Source organism: Pinus tabuliformis, chromosome X (genome assembly GCF_031772625.1).
Source record: "Pinus tabuliformis cultivar Carrire ecotype Pingquan chromosome X, CPIR1, whole genome shotgun sequence".
Lineage (NCBI taxonomy): Eukaryota > Viridiplantae > Streptophyta > Pinopsida > Pinales > Pinaceae > Pinus > Pinus tabuliformis.
The window spans coordinates 916,502,787-916,520,539 of record NC_142308.1 but is presented as its reverse complement, the minus strand read 5'-3'; positions in this window follow the sequence as shown (position 1 = coordinate 916,520,539).

Here is a 17,753-nt window from a genome sequence, read left to right as displayed (position 1 = left end):
TGTCCTGTTCCAATTCGTGCTCCTCCATGTCTGCATCCAACTGTTGAGGTGCTTGTTCTATCTCATGAGCAAAGTCTTGCCCCTGTGATGGTTCACCCTATTCACCTGATGCTAGCTGCTCTAATGAATGAACTACTTGTACGGGCACTACTTCATCTATTTACACATGTTCTGCCCCATGCTATATCATTTGCTGCTACGCTTCCCTCTCTTGTTTGCGCAGATCTTCATCCTTTCAAAGTTGCTCCCTTAGCTCATGCAGCTCCTCCTATGCTTCTTCCATTCTCTTCTTGTCCCTCTACCTTCATGTGATTCACTTGTCGTGCTCATGTCTCTTTTCCTCTATATCCATAGCTCCATGCTTTATAAGTGGATCTTCTCGAAAATTATAGCTTTTCTCCTCCTCCATGCGATCGACAATCTTCCTCTTACCTTTGTTGTGCACTAGTATGCTTGCTTCTGCTGCCACTGCTACTACTACTGCTACTAGTGCTGATGGCTCTCTTCATGATGTTGCTTCACCTTGCCTCGCTAACCACTCCACAATGAATCGAACTTGTGTTGAATGAATATGGAAGTAATGGAGAAAAGAAACTAAACTCATCCAGTTATACATTGACCAAGAAAAGAAACTGAATTCAAACACATGCAAATAGACACATAGGATTTACGTGGTAAAACCTCGACAAGGTGTCAAGGAAACATCCACGGGGCAAGGGATTGGAATCTCTATTAATTCAACAATGATTCTCCACAATTACATTTCTCAGGCATTCACTAGTTTTATAACATCAACCTCCGTTACATAACTAACATTTCAATATAGAACTGACTAGTTACATTTTACCCAAAATTATATAATTCGTTGTCAAACTAACAAACTCCACCTTGACAACAATTTTCCTAATCCCTTACCCATGCCCATTCATCATTTCTTCTACAAGCCAGGAGAAGCTAAACACCATCGCAGCTTCTCTACTGTAACTGGCTTTGTGAATATGTCTGCACAATTCTCTCATGTATGGACCTTTTCAAGAGCTACTTTTCTGCATCGATCACATGTCTCAGAAAATGATACCTTACATCAATGTGCTTGGTTCTGCTATGATACGCAGGGTTTGTAGCCAAGTGAATAGCACTTTGACTATCACAAAGCACATTCACTTTCTCATGCGTTCTTCCAATTTCATCAAGAAGACCCTTTAACTAGATTGCTTCTTTATTGGCATCTAAAGCCGCTATATATTCAGCTTCGGTAGTGGACAACGCAACTGTTTCTTGAAGCTTTGACATCCAACTAATTGCTCCACCTGCAAGAGTAAAGACATAACCTATAGTATATCTTCTTTTGTCCAAATCACCTGCATTGTCAGCATCTACATATCCACAGACTGATCCTTCACTACCATTAAAGATGATGCAATGGTCACTTGTGCCTCTTAGATATCGAAGCACCCATTTCACTACTTGCTAATGTTCTTTACCTGGATTTTCCATGAACCTGCTGACAACTCCAACTGCATGTAAAATGTCAGGTCGTGTAGATACCATCACATACATTAAGTTGCCTACAGCATTTGAATATGGTACATGAGACATATACTCCTATTCTTCATCATCTCTAGGACTCAAAACCTAAGAAAGCTTAAAATGGGAAGCTAGTGGAACATTAACAGGTTTCAAATTGTTCATAGAGAACTTTTCATGTACTTTCTCCACATACTTCTGCTGTGATAACCAAAGCTTACCATTTTTCCTGTCTCTGTGTATCTCCATGCCCAAGATATGTTTTGCTACTCCAAGATCCTTCATATCAAACGTCCTAGAGAGTTGAGCCTTTAACCTGTTAATCGCTTCCATGCTTTTGCTTGCAATAAGCATGTTGTCAACATACAAAGCTAAGATAATGAATATGCCATTGAAACTTTTGAAGTATACACAATGATCATACTCACTTCTTATAAAGTTCTGGCTCACCATGAAGGAATCAAACTTCTTTTACCATTGTCTGGGAGACTGCCTCAGACCATACAATGATTTCCTGAGCTTGCAAACTAATCTTCTATTGTGACCTCATAAAAAACCTTCTAGTTGTTCCATACATATCTCTTCGTTCAAATCACCATGTAGAAAAGATGTTTTAACATCTAATTGTTCTAACTCAATATTAAGCATTGCAGTTAGTGCCAACACAGTACGAATAGAAACATGTTTTACAATTGGAGAAAAAATATCATGAAAGTCTATACCTTCAACCTGAGAATACCCTTTTGTTACCAGTCTCACCTTATACCTTTCGGTACTTCCATCAACTTTCTATTTCATCTTGAAGACCCATTTGCATCCAACAACACTTATCCCTTTAGGAAGCTTTACAAGATCTCAGGTATTGTTCTTGGCTAAGGAGTCCATTTCTTCTTCCATAGTCGTTTTCCATTTTTCGCTATCTGTATCATCTACTGCTTCCTAATAACAAGAAGGCTCCCCATCTTCAGTAATCAAAGCAAAAGATGAAGCAGACTTCATACCTCTTTAGAGTTTTCCTTTCCCATGTAGACCTTCTTCGAGCAACTGGTTGTTGAACTGGTTCAGAAACTTGCACTGGTTCAGAAGCTTCAACGACTTCCTTTGTGTCTTCAAAACCTTTTTCTCCAGAAGTCTCTACTTCCTTTCGACTGTCACTGAAAGGTCTAGCCTCCAACTGAACTTGTTGATTTGGCGATACCTGTTCCTGTTCAATTCTTTCAACATTTGATTTTAAAAGAGAGGATTCATCAAATGTTACATCTCTACTAATGACTATCTTCCACAATGTAGGATCCCATAACCTATATCCTTTCACTGCATAGTCATACCCAAGAAAGACATAACATTTCGACTTTGGATCTAATTTTGAATGCTCATTTTTCAGAATAAGAGAATAAGCATCACAGCCAAATATCCTCAAATGTGAATAGTCACAAGACTAACCTGTCCAAACTTCTTCATGAATTCGACAGTCAATTGCTACTGAAGATGATATGTTAACTAAATAACAAGTAGTAGATACCGCTTCTGCCCACAACTCCTTTTGCAAGTTAGCATTGCTGGTCATGCTTCTGGCTCTTTCCATAAGAGTCTGATTCATACGCTCAGCAACACCATTTTGCTGAGGAGTATAAACAACAGTTTTGTGACTAACAATTCCCTCATCCTTACAATATTGTTCAAATTCAACTGAAGTGAACTCACCACCATTGTTAGTTCTTAAACGTTTAATAGATTTGCCTGTTCTTTTCTCTATCATTACTTTAAATTGTTTAAAGACATTTAATACATCAGCTTTCCTTTTTAGCATATAGACCCAAACTTTACAGGAGTAATCATCAATAAACGTTAGAAAATATAGTGCACCTCCATATGACACAGTAGGGGATGGTCCCCATTGATCAGAATGAATATAGTCTAAAACATCTTTACTATTATGCTTTCCAACTTTAAATCTCTGTTTACACTGTTTTCCATACACACAATGTTTATAGAAATCTAACTTCAAGGATTTCAGATCGGGAAGAGATTTACATTTCATCAGTATCTGAAGACCTTTCTCGCTCATATGACCCAATCGCTAATGCCATAGACAAGTACCTTCTTCTTACTTTTCTGATGCAACCGCTGCTTCACTGACCTGAGTACTTCCTTTTAACCTATAAATATTTCCAACCTTTTCTTCCTTCATAACCACAAGGGCTCCCTTAAAGGCTTTCAAGACGCCATCCTGGCCTGTAAACTTATAACCATATAAATCCAACACTCCGAAAGATATCAAATTTTTCTTCAAATCAGGTACATGTCTAACACTAGTTAATGTTCTAACTGTGTTATCATACATCTTAATCCTGATATCTCCCATCCCAACAGTCTGACATGACACATTGTTACCCATAAACACAGAACTACCATCTACATTTTTATACGAAGTAAACCAATTTCTATGTGGGCACATGTGATCCGAAGCACCAGAGTCTAACAACCAGCTATCTAAACCACGAGAGACATTACATTCAGGTGAAGTTTCATCTATCATACATAACTCTTCAGTAGATAAAACTTCGTCTATCATACCTAAATCAACCTGATTCGCTTCCTTCTTTGGGTTTTCAGATTCCTTTCATTTCCAATAGTCTTTCTTCAAGTGTCCAATTTTATTGCAGTTCCAACATGTTGCCTTACACTTCTTTCCCTTCGATTTCGATCTAGAAGACCCCCTTGGTTTTTCTCCACTTTCCTCTGAGCGTCCTCTAGCTACCATGGCTTCTGATGCAACTGTTTCAGTGCTACTGTGCTGGATTTCCTTCGTACTTCTTAAGACAGGAGAGCTCCCACGACTGATTCAAACTTCAAAGAATCAACAGTGCTCAAGCTGATTGAAGTTACGAAGTGATCCCATGATTTAGGCAACGAAAACAACAAGGTTATGGCTTTATATTCTTCCTGTATTTTAACTTCCATATCTGTTAATTAACATATTAGTGTATTAAAAACATTCAAATGTTCTGCAACATTTGAACCTTCTTTCATTTGAATACTGTATAACTGTCTTTTTAGATAAATTCTGTTGGTTAATGACTTTGTCATATAGAGTTTTTCGAGTTTTTCCCACAATCCTGAAGTTGTAGTCTCTTCAGCAATATTGAAGAGAACTTCATCCACTAGGCATAACCGGATGGCACTGAGAGCTCGGGCATCCAAGTCCTCCCAGTCTGAAGTAGTCATGGTTGCAGGTTTCTTAGTTGCCCCATCCAATGCCTTGTGCAACCCTTGTTGCACAAGCAGATCCCTACCCTTTAGTTTCCAAAGAGTAAAATTGCTCTTTCCGGTGAATTTCTCGACCTCAAATTTCACATTCGACATCTTGGCCATTTTGTTCTTCTCCTAAGGTTTCAGTCTTTTCAGCTAGAGTTTATATTTCCTTATTTTCCAATGAAATTTTTTTCTTCGAATAAGGTGTATATTTCCTTATTTCTCCCAAAAAAAAAAATCAGTTTAAATAGAAAAACCCTTTGAAAAAAAACTTTTTCTTCTTTCCTTGAATTAAAAAAAAATCTGTTTCTTTTTCTTCAAAACACATCCACCCCTTTATTTTCCACAACTTTCTGAAAAAAAAAAAATCAAAAGAAAAGTTTCTCTCAAATTTGACCACAAAAAATACCCGGATCCAACGCGCAGATCTAGTAGCACTGTTGGCAGCAACTGTGGCAGCGAACACGATGAGGTTCTGGCAGGTAGTGACTCCATGGTTTCTTCCTCACAAACAGATGGCTCTGGATGTAGATATTTTGGTCTTTATGCAGACAGATGAGTTTCCCTCCTCACGTAGGCAAATTCCATATTTTTCCCCTGCAATCTTTACGCAGGCAAACCACCCTTCCTTCACGCAGAGGGTTTTGATTGGTGTCCTCCTTACGCAGACTCTGCCTGGTTCTATCAGGCAGCACGCAGATCAATCACATAGACAGCACATAGCCTCTGGTCCGCAGAGGGTTTTGATTGGCATCCTCCATACGTAGACTCTGCCTGGTTCTATCAGGCAGCACGCAGACCAATCATGTAGACAACACACAGGCTCTAGTCTTCACACGTAGCCGCTGGCTCTTCAACCTCACGCTTTGATACCAATTGTTGAATGAATATGGAGACAATGGAGAAAAGAAACTAAACTCATTCAGTTATACATTGACCAAGAAAAGAAACTGAATTCAAACACACGCAAATAGACACTCAGGATTTACGTGGTAAAACCTCGACAGGGTGTCAAGGAAACATCCAGGGGGCAAGGGATTAGAATCTCTATTAATTCAACAATGATTCTTGACAATTGCATTTCTTAGGCATTCACTAGTTTTATACCATCGACCTCTGTTACATAACTAACATTTCGATATAGAATTGACTAGTTACATCTTACCCAAAATTACATAATTCATTGTCAAACTAACAACCTGTTCATTGGGTCTAGATAAATTATAGCAATATCTTCATGGGTCCTCCTCGGCCCAATGAAACACCCCACGGATCTATTTGAACTAAAATCTCATGTAGTGATCTTTCACAATGTAATGTGGGTCATATGGATTATAGCTTCAGAGGTCGAGTGGGTACTTCCTCAGCTATTATGCTTTCACATCTACTTGCTTGATACTCAGGATCTCACATAACCCAATCCGCAATGGAATAGTGAGCCAAGGTGCCTTCTTCTTCCGATGTAGTCTAGCTATCAATCCTGCCGAGATGTGATATGCTACTTCCTGCATGAAAAGTATATTCGAGGAAAACTTCAGTAGAACATGCAGAGGCTTCTCTACACTGAACATTTAGATGAAAGTGTCGAACGGTGAAGCATACCAATTAACAATGCCCAATAATGCTCCTATTGATTCCTTTTACATGCAAGGTGGATCCTATTCAAATATCATCTTGTACACAAGGGTGACAAAATGATCGGACAACCGTGTGATTACTCCTCTGAAGCTGCATTCAGACAACAACATGAAATAAGTGTTTATAGGAGTCTCCATCGGTGACCATGCCCACTCCAAGCCCAGGAACTCTTGTCAGGCAAAGACTACATCTAAGATGTAGGTGAACATGTAAATGTCTACATGCATACCTCCAGGTGACTGCGAGCCTTCGTTACTTGTTCCTTAATCTAACGAGACAATATTCTGGACTAGTTACATGGTTTTCCTTCTCTAGCCACTTGGTCCAGTGTGATCACCCAAATATATGGGAAGGTTTACATTCTTGCTTGACCATACAGTTGAGAAGAAAATATGACTATTTATTGGTACACCTTCTTGAGTATCTTTGTATTGTAGATATGGTTGGGTGTCAACCTGAATGGAGCCAGCTATTTACCGAGTTCTTTAGAATATCTCTGGAGTTATCACTACTGTTGGGTAAGATGAATGGAGTCTTCATGACAGTCACGAGCTCTAACATCTGATACATCTCATCATAATCTCGTGCCCAGAAGGTCGCAAGCTTCATCCCACTGACACTGCTCAAGGTCATCGTGTTAGGATCAATGTGATGGAAGATCCAGTGTATCATCTCCATGCATGGGAACGCGACATATCTGCATGAAATCTAGTATAAGCCGGACTTGTGAATGTTCACGTACACCTGACGGTCTTCAAGGCCTTCCTCAAAAGTGCCTGCAAATGTTTCATTGACCTATTGCCACTTCATCTTGATGTCCCTCTCTAGATACAACTTTCTATATTCATAGATTGGTAAATTAGAGGACACTCACTCAACTGCTGCTCCAGCTGCATTTCCATCAATATTTTGTGATCCTATTCTCTTCAAAGCCATTGATCATGTATTACTAAGAGATAGATGAACACATGAAATATCTGGAGACAAGCAACATGCAAGGTAAGAAATCTGTCAACGAAAAGCAAAGCAAATTCGGTGAATGAAACAGCACATACCTAGGGAACTGATAGGCAAGATTATGCAATTTATTTTGGGAGGTTGGGTGACTAGCTACCAGAATTGTACAAAAGTAGTATGGGCTATCTAGGAGGCAAGAATAGTTGTTGGATTTTCACAACGCACAATCCAGACTAGCTGTTGGCTTTTGGGATTTGGCAATGCACAATTCTAGGTGGGAGTGACTGTAGGCTCAGAGACTGCATTACACAATTTTTTGGGCCAACAGTCGCTAACTCTTAGAAATACACAAAACAGTCCTAGAGAATAGTGCTAGGTGGAAATTATTGAAAATAACAACAAGAAATGCTAAAAATAAAAATGCTAAAAATAGCATTGCTAAAGATAACATTTCAGGATATTCCAATTTTAATTTGTCCTTGAATTAAAATTGAGAATTAAAATTTGAATTTCATCTCACCAACTATTTCAAAAGTAATTAATTAATTCATCATGGGTAAGTTAGTTGGAGAAGTTAAAACATGAAGTATTTGTGAAGTCATGCAACAATTATCCCTTTGATAGAGAAAGTTATCCATTAATTAAGGAGATAAGGATGAGTTTTATTTGAGTTTTAATTAGTTAGCTTAGTTAATTGAGTTAAGTTCGGTTCAATTAGTTCCAAACTATTTGACGAACTAATTGTAAGTTCAGTCAGTTAATGCATGCATGCATGCATGTACTCAGATAACTGAGGATTCTCTCATAAATAACTCATGCATTTTAGTTTAGACAAAGACCGAGTTGAGACTAAAGACAGGGACATTACTATCAGTTGGAGGAATTTTCCTATAAAGGAAACTCATCCATATAGAAGGAATAAGGTTCCTTGAGGATTGCACAGTTTTACAGGGTGTGAGATCAATGTGAGTGATCAGTGTTACACTTGGTAATAGTAGGATACCTAGGATAAATGACGCAGGGAAATAGGAGGCTTGGAGGGTAGAGGAGAAGGTTTGTGAGAAGCCTTGTCTGCCTGTGAGCATCTAGGAGAATTGTACTGAGAGCTAGCTAGCTATGAGAGCTAAAGCTTTGTGTAATCTTGATGTGTTTCCACCTTGTATGATAATACAGTTAGCAAGGACTTTAGCTGAGGGTTTCCCCAGAGTATTCTTCTATGTTTCATGTGTGATTCATTCTTCTTCTCTGTCTTATGTGTTCTGTTTGATTTTTGCTCAAATCGATTAAGCTTCCACAAGTTTGATAGTAGAAGTAGATCAAGTATTTTACTTTAGTTACATTCCATTATTAGGTGATATATAGTGAAAATTTCTACATGGTATCAGAGCTAGATGATCGATAGAGAAATTTTTACATGGTATTAAAACAAAGGTGATCGAAGTAGTGAATAGTATACGAAGAAGTGAATTAGAAGTAATAAAAAAAACGGGCCAAGAGTTTGCAGAGCAGATCTAAAACTTTTTGTGAAACATTTTTAGAAACAAATAGCAGATCTGGATTCCTTACGAGAAAATACCCAAACTCAAAAAAAAATCGGTTGAATCAGAGCTTAGATGATGGAGATATCACTGATTTAAAATCATCTCTTTTTCCCAAAAATTTTGTGACGACGGGACAGATGAAACAGATTGGTGTGCTAGCAAAGGACCTGTATGCTCTTAAGGTTCAAGATGCATGTAAAGCCTTGAGGAGCAAGGCAAAGGTTAGAGAGTTGATGGTTGAGAGGGAGAGTAAATTACCTCTCAACATGCAGCCCCATAAGAAGTCTCAAACAATTATGGAGGAGCCACAATTTGAGATGCCGAGAGGAGAGTGAGTGGAGGAATTCACTCATGCAGAGACCTCCAGTAAGGGAAAATTTCGAGCCAAGTGGGCAGAGGGATCAGATGCAACCATACTTCTAGGTGTGAGGTGGGGCGATGTGAAGTGATAGTCTCGAGAAGGCTAAAATAGGGGCAGGATCCTTGAGGTACCCAGCTTCTTTGATTAGACCTTTCTACGGGAACCCCGACGAGGAGTAGCAAGACTAGCTGAGTGGGTAGAGATTGATGTGGATGGAGTGGCAGAGAGAGCTACAATGTAGGATTCCGAAGACAGTGCAGAGCTAGCATGTTCTAGCAATGCGAGAGGCACATGAGTGTTGCACCAGTGTAGGATGGCACAGAGAGGTGTGAAATGGTGTGAGATGCAAGGATTTGTTGCAGAAATGCAAAGGTCAAAAAGGGAGCACTTTTCAGTGGTAGAGCGAGCTTCAACATTAGAGGGTGTTTCTAGCCCAATAGGGAGGTCAGTTGGGAGATCAGTTATTTACTTCTCAGTAAGTGAGTTGCAGTGTAGCAGTGGGCAGCACGATGCAACATGATGAGAGGAGGTGTAGTGTGGATGTAGTGCTCGAAGATAGGACCAGCAACAACATGGATGTAGTGGGAGGAATCAGTGGGATTGATACAGTCAGAGATCAAATTGACAGAGGCTAGAGAAGCTAGAGAATAATGAGCACATAGGTGCAGAGTTTTCAGTTGACAAAGGCAATAACAATCAGAGTCTTTAAGGACAGATGTATCATATTGATTCAGGTTGGATGTTTTTTTGTTTCTGGAGTTGTTGTAGTAACAACACTAGAGAGACGTGTTTCATGTAGAACATTACAAAGGTTCAGGTTTAGGATCGAGTTGAATTCCTTTCTTGTTCAGAGGGAGTGTTGAAAATAGCAACAAGAAATGCTAAAAATAGAAATGCTAAAAATAGCATTGCTAAAGATAGCATTTCTAGATATTCCAATTTTAATTTGTCCTTGAATTAAAATTGAGAATTAAAATTTGAATTTAGTCTCACCCACTATTTGGAAAATAATTAATTAATTCATCCTGGGAAAATTAATTTAGTCTCACCCACATGAATTTTTTGTGAAGTCATGCAACAATTATCCCTTTGATTGAGGAAGTTATCACTTAATTAAGGAGATAAGGATGAGTTTTATTTGAGTTGTAATTAGTTAGCTCAGTTAACTGAGTTAAGTCCAGTTGAATTAGTTCCAAACTATTTGACAAACTAATTGTGAGTTCAGTCAGTTAATGCATGCATGCATGAAACTAGTGTACTCCATATAACTAAGGATTCTCTCATAAATAACTCATGCATGTCAGTTCAGAAAAAGACCCAGTTGAGATTAAAGATAGGTAGATTGTACTATCAGTTGGAGGAATTTTCCTATAAAGGAAACTCATCCATGTAGAAGGAATAAGGTTCCTTGAGGATTGCATAGTTTTATAGGGTGTGAGATCAGTGTGAGTGATCAGTGTTACACTTGGTAATAGTAGGATCACCCAGGAGAAATAGTGCAAGGAAATAGGAGGCTTGGAGGGCAGAGGAGAAGGCTTGTGAGAAGCCTTGTTTGCCTGTGAGCATCCAGAAGGATTGTACTGAGAGCTGGCTAGCTGTGAGAGCTAAGGCTTTGTGTAATCTTGATGTGTTTCCACCTTGTATGATAATACATATAGTGGGGCTTTTAGCTGAGTATTTCCCTAGAGTATTCTTTTGTTTTTCATGTGTGATTGAGTCTTCTTCTCTATTGTATGTGTTCTGTTTGATCTTGGTCAAATCGGTTAAGCTTCCACAAGTTTGATAGTAGAAGTAGATCAAGTATTTTTATTTAGTTACATTGCATTATCAAGTGATCTACAGTTAAAATTTCTACATGGTATCATAGCTAGTTGATATATAGTGAAACTTCTACATGGTATCAGAGCAAAGCTGATCGAAATAGTGAACATTATACGAAGAAGAGAATTGAAAGTAAAAAAAAAAAGAACAAAAAAGAAGAATTGGGTAGCGAGTTTGCAGAGAAGATTTGAAAATTTTTGTGAAATTTTTTCAGAAACAAATAGAAAATCTGGATTTCTTGTGAAATAATACCCAAATTCAAAAAAAAAATTGGTTGAATTGGAGTTCAGATGAGGGAGATATGGCTGATTGAAGATCAGCTCTTTCTCCTGAAAGTTTCATGAGGACGGGATAGATGAAACAGATTGGTGTGCTACCCAAGAACCTATATGCTCTTGAGGTTCAAGATGCATGCAAAGCCTTGAGGAGCAAGGCAAAGGTTAGAGACTTGGTGGTTGAGAGGGACAGTAAATTACCTCTCAACATGCAGCCCCAGAAGAAGTCTCAAACAATAATTGATTAGCCACAATTGGAGATGCTAAGAGGAGATGGAGTGGAGGCATTCAATCATGCAGAGACCTCCAGTAAGGTGAAATTTTGAGCCAAGTGGGTAGAGGTATCACATGCAACCATACCTCCAGGTATGAGGAGGGCAAATGTGAAGTGATAGTCCCAAGAAGGATGAAATAGGGGCAGGTTCCTTGAGGTACCCAGCCTCTTTGATTAGACCTTGCTATGGAAGCCCTGATGAGGACTAGTAGGACTGGATGAGTGGGTAGAGACAGATGAGGATGGAGTGAAGGAGAGAGCTACAATGCAAGAGTCCCAAGACAGCGCAGAGCTAGCATGCTATAGCAATGTGAGAGGTACATGAATGTTGCACCAGTACAGGATGGCACAAAGAGGTCTACAATGGTGTGAGATGTAGACATTTGTTGCAGTAGCACAGAGGTCAGAGAGGGAGCACTTGTTAGTGGCAGAGAGAGCTTCAGCATGAGAGGGTGTTTCTAGCCCAACAAGGAGGTCAGTTGGGAGATCAGTGACTTACTTCTCAGTAACTATGTTGCAGTGTAGCAATTGGAAGCACGATGCAACATGATGTGAGGAGGTGCAGCACGGATGCAGTGCTGGGAGATAGGACCAACAATAGCCTGGATGTGGTGGGAGGAATTAGTGGGATTGATGCAGTCAGAGGTCAAAGCGACAGAGGCTAGAGAAGTCAGATACTGAAGAGAACAAAAGTGTAGAGTTTTCAGTTGACAAAGGAAATAGCAGTCAGAGAATTTGATGATAGATGCATCATACTGATTCAAGTTGGACATTTTCTTGTTTCTGGGGTTGCTAGAGCAACAACACTAGAGAGAATTTTTCATTCAGAACATTCCAGAGGTTCAGGATAGTGATCAAGTTGAATTCCTTTCTTGTTGAGAGGGAGTGTTGAAAATAGAATCAAGAAATGCTAAAAATAGCATTGCTAAAGATAGCACTTTAGGATATTCCAATTTTAATTTGTCCTTGAATTAAAATTCAGAATTAAAATTCGAATTTAGTCTCACCAGCTGTTTGAAAAATAATTAATTAATTCATCCTAGGTTAATTAGTTGGAGAAATTAAAACATGAAGTCTTTGTGAAGTCATGCAACAATTGTCCCTTTGATTTAGGAAGTTATCCCTTAATTAAGGAGATAAGGATGAGCTGTATTTGAGTTGTAATTACTTAGCTCAGTTAACTGAGTTAAGTCTAGTTAGATTAGTTCCAAACTTTTTGAAAAACTAATTTTGAGTTCAGCCAGTTCATGCATGCATGCATGCAACTAGTGTACTCCAGATAACTGATGATTCTCTCATAAATAACTCATGCATGTCAGTTCAGAAAAAGACCTAGTTAAGATTAAAGACAGGGACATTGCACTATCAATTGGAGGAATTTTCCTATGAAGGAAACTCATCCATGCATAAGGAACAAGGTTCCTTGAGGATTGCACAATTTTACAGGGTGTGAGATCAGTGTGAGTGATCAATGTTACACTTGGTAATAGTAGGATCACCCAGGAGAAAAAGTGCAAGGAAATAGGAGGCTTGGAGGGTAGAGGAGAAGGTTTGTGAGAAGCCTTCTTTGCCTGTGAGCATCTAGGAGGATTGTACTGAGAGTTGGCTAGTTGTGGGAGCTAAGGCTTTGTGTAATCTTGATTTATTTCCACCTTCTATTATAATACAGATAGTGGGGTTTTTGGCTGAGGCTTTCCACAGAGTATTCTTCTATGTTTCATGTGTGATTGATTCTTCTTCTATGTTATATGTGTTCTGTTTGATATTTCTCAAATCGATTAAGCTTCCGTAAGTTTGATAGTAGAAGTAGATCAAGTATTTTTCTTTAGTTATATTACATTATCAGGTGGTCTACAGTGAAAATTTCTACATGGTATTAGAGCTAGATGATCTATAGAGAAATTTCTATAGAAATGTGCATTTTTGGAGCGGAAGACAGAGCCTCCCTTCCCTAGATTGCAAAATGATATCTCAATGAAGGAAGAGTCTAGGTTAAGGTTGGCCCGACTCGCCGATGGGAAAATTAAAGAAAATATGACAGTGAATCCATGGTGACACTAAGTGAAATAAGAAGTGATTGATAGTGCACACAAACATGAATGAATGATCAGTAAACAGATTAACATGCATGCGAGTGAAGTGAGTCGCCGAATCAGTGACCATTCGTGCAAAACTGTTTTATGCATGCAACATCAGTGAGATAACAATGAAAACTAAAACAGAGCTAGGAAAAGCTAGTATACATGTAGATGACAGCAAGCATTCAAAGAAATCAAGCGAACAACACTCACACAGGGGAATGCACAAAAAGAGAAAGAAATTCTGAAAAAGACAAGTTGAGGCCAGTTACCCATGAATAGCTGAGTGGGATGTGTTGAAGAGTCTTGGATGTGCTGTGGGATGTCATAGCTCGAAGGTTGATGTGAAAGAATGAGCTTTGATGCATCAAATAAATAAGTTTTGAGGTCATGATGGCATGCCACAAATCTAGGAGAAAGCGACATTTAGAGAAAATATTTTAAAAAAGCTTTGCATGTAACCTTCAGTTGCTAAAAATATCTACCTAAATCAGGTGTTTTCTTTTTCATGTTGCCTTTTGATATTTCGGGAAAAATCAAGCCATGCATGCAAGTCAAGTTTCCTTGGTCTCGGATGGAATTGGTCAACCAGACTGCTCATGGATGAACCTGCTCAGCTCCTTGAGAAAATTGTGCATTTATGGCTGGTAGCTGAGCTGGCTACCCAGGAGATTTCCGCAATTTCTAGGAAGAGAAGCTGACTATTGCCCATATTTGCACAATTTCTGAGTTGAGCCACCTGCTGGGGAAAATTGTGCAATTTTCACTGGGAGTGCTAACTGGCAGAATTGTGCAATTCTGGAGCCAAAGAGGCTATGAGACAGGATTGCACAATTTTTGGAGGGAAGGCTGGTTTCCCTCAATAAATGCGCAATTTCTTTGAGGAGCTGCTTAGCCTGTGGCTGGACTAAGTCCAGGTGACCAGTCTGTGAGGGGAATGCATCAAGTTGTGATCGACAGTCGTCCTTTCTGCAAGAAAAACAATGAAGCTTATGTACTTTATGAAACAAGACAAGGTGCAGTGAAAGGTTGGTAGCGAGGCTCCAAAATGAAGCTAAGGAAAAATTTTGGAGGGTGGTTGTAGCTGATATAATAGAATCATGAAAGGTATTGAAGTAGAGAGACTGGTACTATGGATGTGTTGTAATGGCTACAACACCCTAAAAAATTTTGGCCTACACTCAAATTTTGGAGCCTAATGTGGATGACATGGTCAGTTATTCATTAGTCACTTATTGGTAAGCTAATCACTTCAAGCTCCCTTCTTGGATCTCATGTGTTGTTCACACTTTTATATTTATATAGAAAGTGTTGTCTTTTGGCATGGGAGTTATCACTTATCATGCAAAGGAGAGTTATGGTTTTCTTTGAGGGTAAATATTTGGAAAATGAGTTTTTCTCATCATATAGACATGTTTCTCACTTATTTCCAAAGTTTCATGCACTATTACACAAGTGTCATCATTATCTTCACAAAGTCTATCTTTGGTATCACACTTTTCGTAAGTTTCCACAAAGGTTATCGCATTAAGGGAAGTGTGTTTTCATATGTTCTAGATGATCTACATTGTGTCACCAAGTGTCCAAGTGCATGGTCAAAGTGAAGTTCTATCATTGTTCACATTGGTTCCACTGATCTCACACTTAGTCTATTTTTGAAGGATTCCTAGCAACCTAGCCTCATCCAACCTTCATAAACTGTGAACTCCACAATATCAGCCCTCAAGCAACAATATTGTTCCTTGAAATTGTGCAACAGTCAATATCTTCCTACCAGAACTACACATTTCACAACCTCAATGTGCATAATCCTAACCTCCCTTGGCACCCAAAAATGTGTAGATGCTTCTCACAGTGTCCTTTCCCTCAGTCAGACTTCATTACCTCTAGAAACTTCACATTTTTTTCCTTCAAGCCTCCCTGAGCTATGCATTGTGCAATCTAGGTTTCCCAGTCCACTTTGCCTCCTGAAAATGTGCAGTTTGTCCTCCTAGGTCCCCATCCTATAGCCTCCACTCCCTACTTAAACTTTTCAAATTTTATCCTTAGAGGGCACTACATAAATTTTTCCCTCAATGGGCACTACATAATCTTATCCCTTAGTCCAACCCAGTTACTGAGCCTTCCCCCTTGGCATACTACAAGTTCCATCTTAGCTAATGGATTATCATGCAACATCTTAGGCTATGGGTTTATTACATTGATGTCGTCTTGTCATGAGTGGATTGCAAGTACACAAATTATACCATGCTATGGCAAGATGATGAACAGGGAGATGAAGAAGGAGAACATGCTAGATTACACTTAAGGAGTTGAGGAGAAAGTATAATCATTACATAAGAAGACCAAGGAACCCTCGGGTATAATAGAAGATTAGATATCATGATCGCATGAAGACTCCATTTGATTCACAACCCTTTCAAGGGTAGGTACGAAGAACAAAGCACATCTTTCATGATGATGAAATGCACCTCTTATTGTAGTATGAAGGACATCCTATCACTATCATATCCTTATCTGTTCAGTGACATGTATGGTTCCAAACACTAAAATTCATTCCATGTGTTTTCTCTAAGTTTTTTTTCTCCCTATCACAAGATAGGCAAGATGTTGTCTTTTCACATGTTGGCTATCGCAATTTATGCATAATCTGATTATGGTGGTTTCAAGGGCCCATCTTTCTGTTAATGAGTTTTCCTAAACATATAAGCACCTATCACACTCACTCAAAAAGTCTTGAGCACTGTCACACAAATGTTCTCACGGTTGTCATAAAGTCTATCTTAGGTGTCACCCTTGTCATAGTCGATCATGAAATGGTCACAGATAAGAGAAAGTGTTGTTTATGTGTCATGGGTGATTAATGTTGTTGAGTCATCAAGTATTTTAAGTTTTAGGACACAGTCGAAGCTTCATCACTTCACCTGTCAGTTTCATTGGTCTATCACTTAGCATTTCCCAAAGATGCTCCCCAACCCTTCAACTTGGCTTCACCCAGCCTACCTAGACTCTGTATTTCACAGTTCAAGTCAACATGCTATGACATTGACCCCTCGATTTGCACAATCCATAGTTCCTATCCCCCAGGATGGTTGCATTGTGCAATTCTTGAGCCCAAGACCTGGTCTTCCCCTCCATAATTGCGTAATCTTCTCAGACATCCTGGCCTAAAGTGCACATTGTGAAAGCACAAACATTGAGCTACCCACCCTATTTTATTGAACTGCATAATCATGTAGGCGAAAAATCTCCCTTCAATATCATAATTGCACAAAGGCTTCTTAGTTTGGTCAGCCCCTCAATCTGGCCCACTATATACAAGAATTTCACAGAGATCAACCTCCCTTCATTCCAGAACTACAGAGAAGTATCCTTCAGTGGTCCTCCACTCATCCTAAATGACTAGCTCCCAAAATTGTATAGAATTTAGTCAACCTTCCTATCCATAAATCTATAGAAGTATTTAACAATGGTCCCTCCTTCAACCAGACTCACTCATCTCCAAAACTCCACTGAAGACAACATCTCCTCCCAACTTAAAATGCACATTGTGTAGTTCCAGGCCTCAAGCCTCAAGCTTGGCTACTGGGACTAGGTAACTCACAGTCACTGAGCCTCCCTTCCTAACTTGTAACTTAGTTTCGACTCAATCACTGGACCAAAATGCAACATCTTAGGCTAGGCGGTTTTTGGGTTGATCTCGTCTTGTCATGAGTGAATTACATATACAAGAACCTGACATGATGAGAAAGAAGGAGATGGAGGAATACATGTAAAGAAAATTCATGTAGCCGAGCATGCAAGCTGATCTATCAAGGCAAAAGGACACTAGCTCATGACCATAACCTAAGACTTGAGATCATTGAAGATTCCTATCACCAAGGCATGATGAGGTGGAAGGCAAGAGTATTCTTAAGCAGGCATCACTCACAACAAAAAAAATGACTTGACATTTCCACATCACCAAGCAATTCATATCAGTAGTTCCATGTCATATCTTGTCATGATTTTTCATATGCCACATTA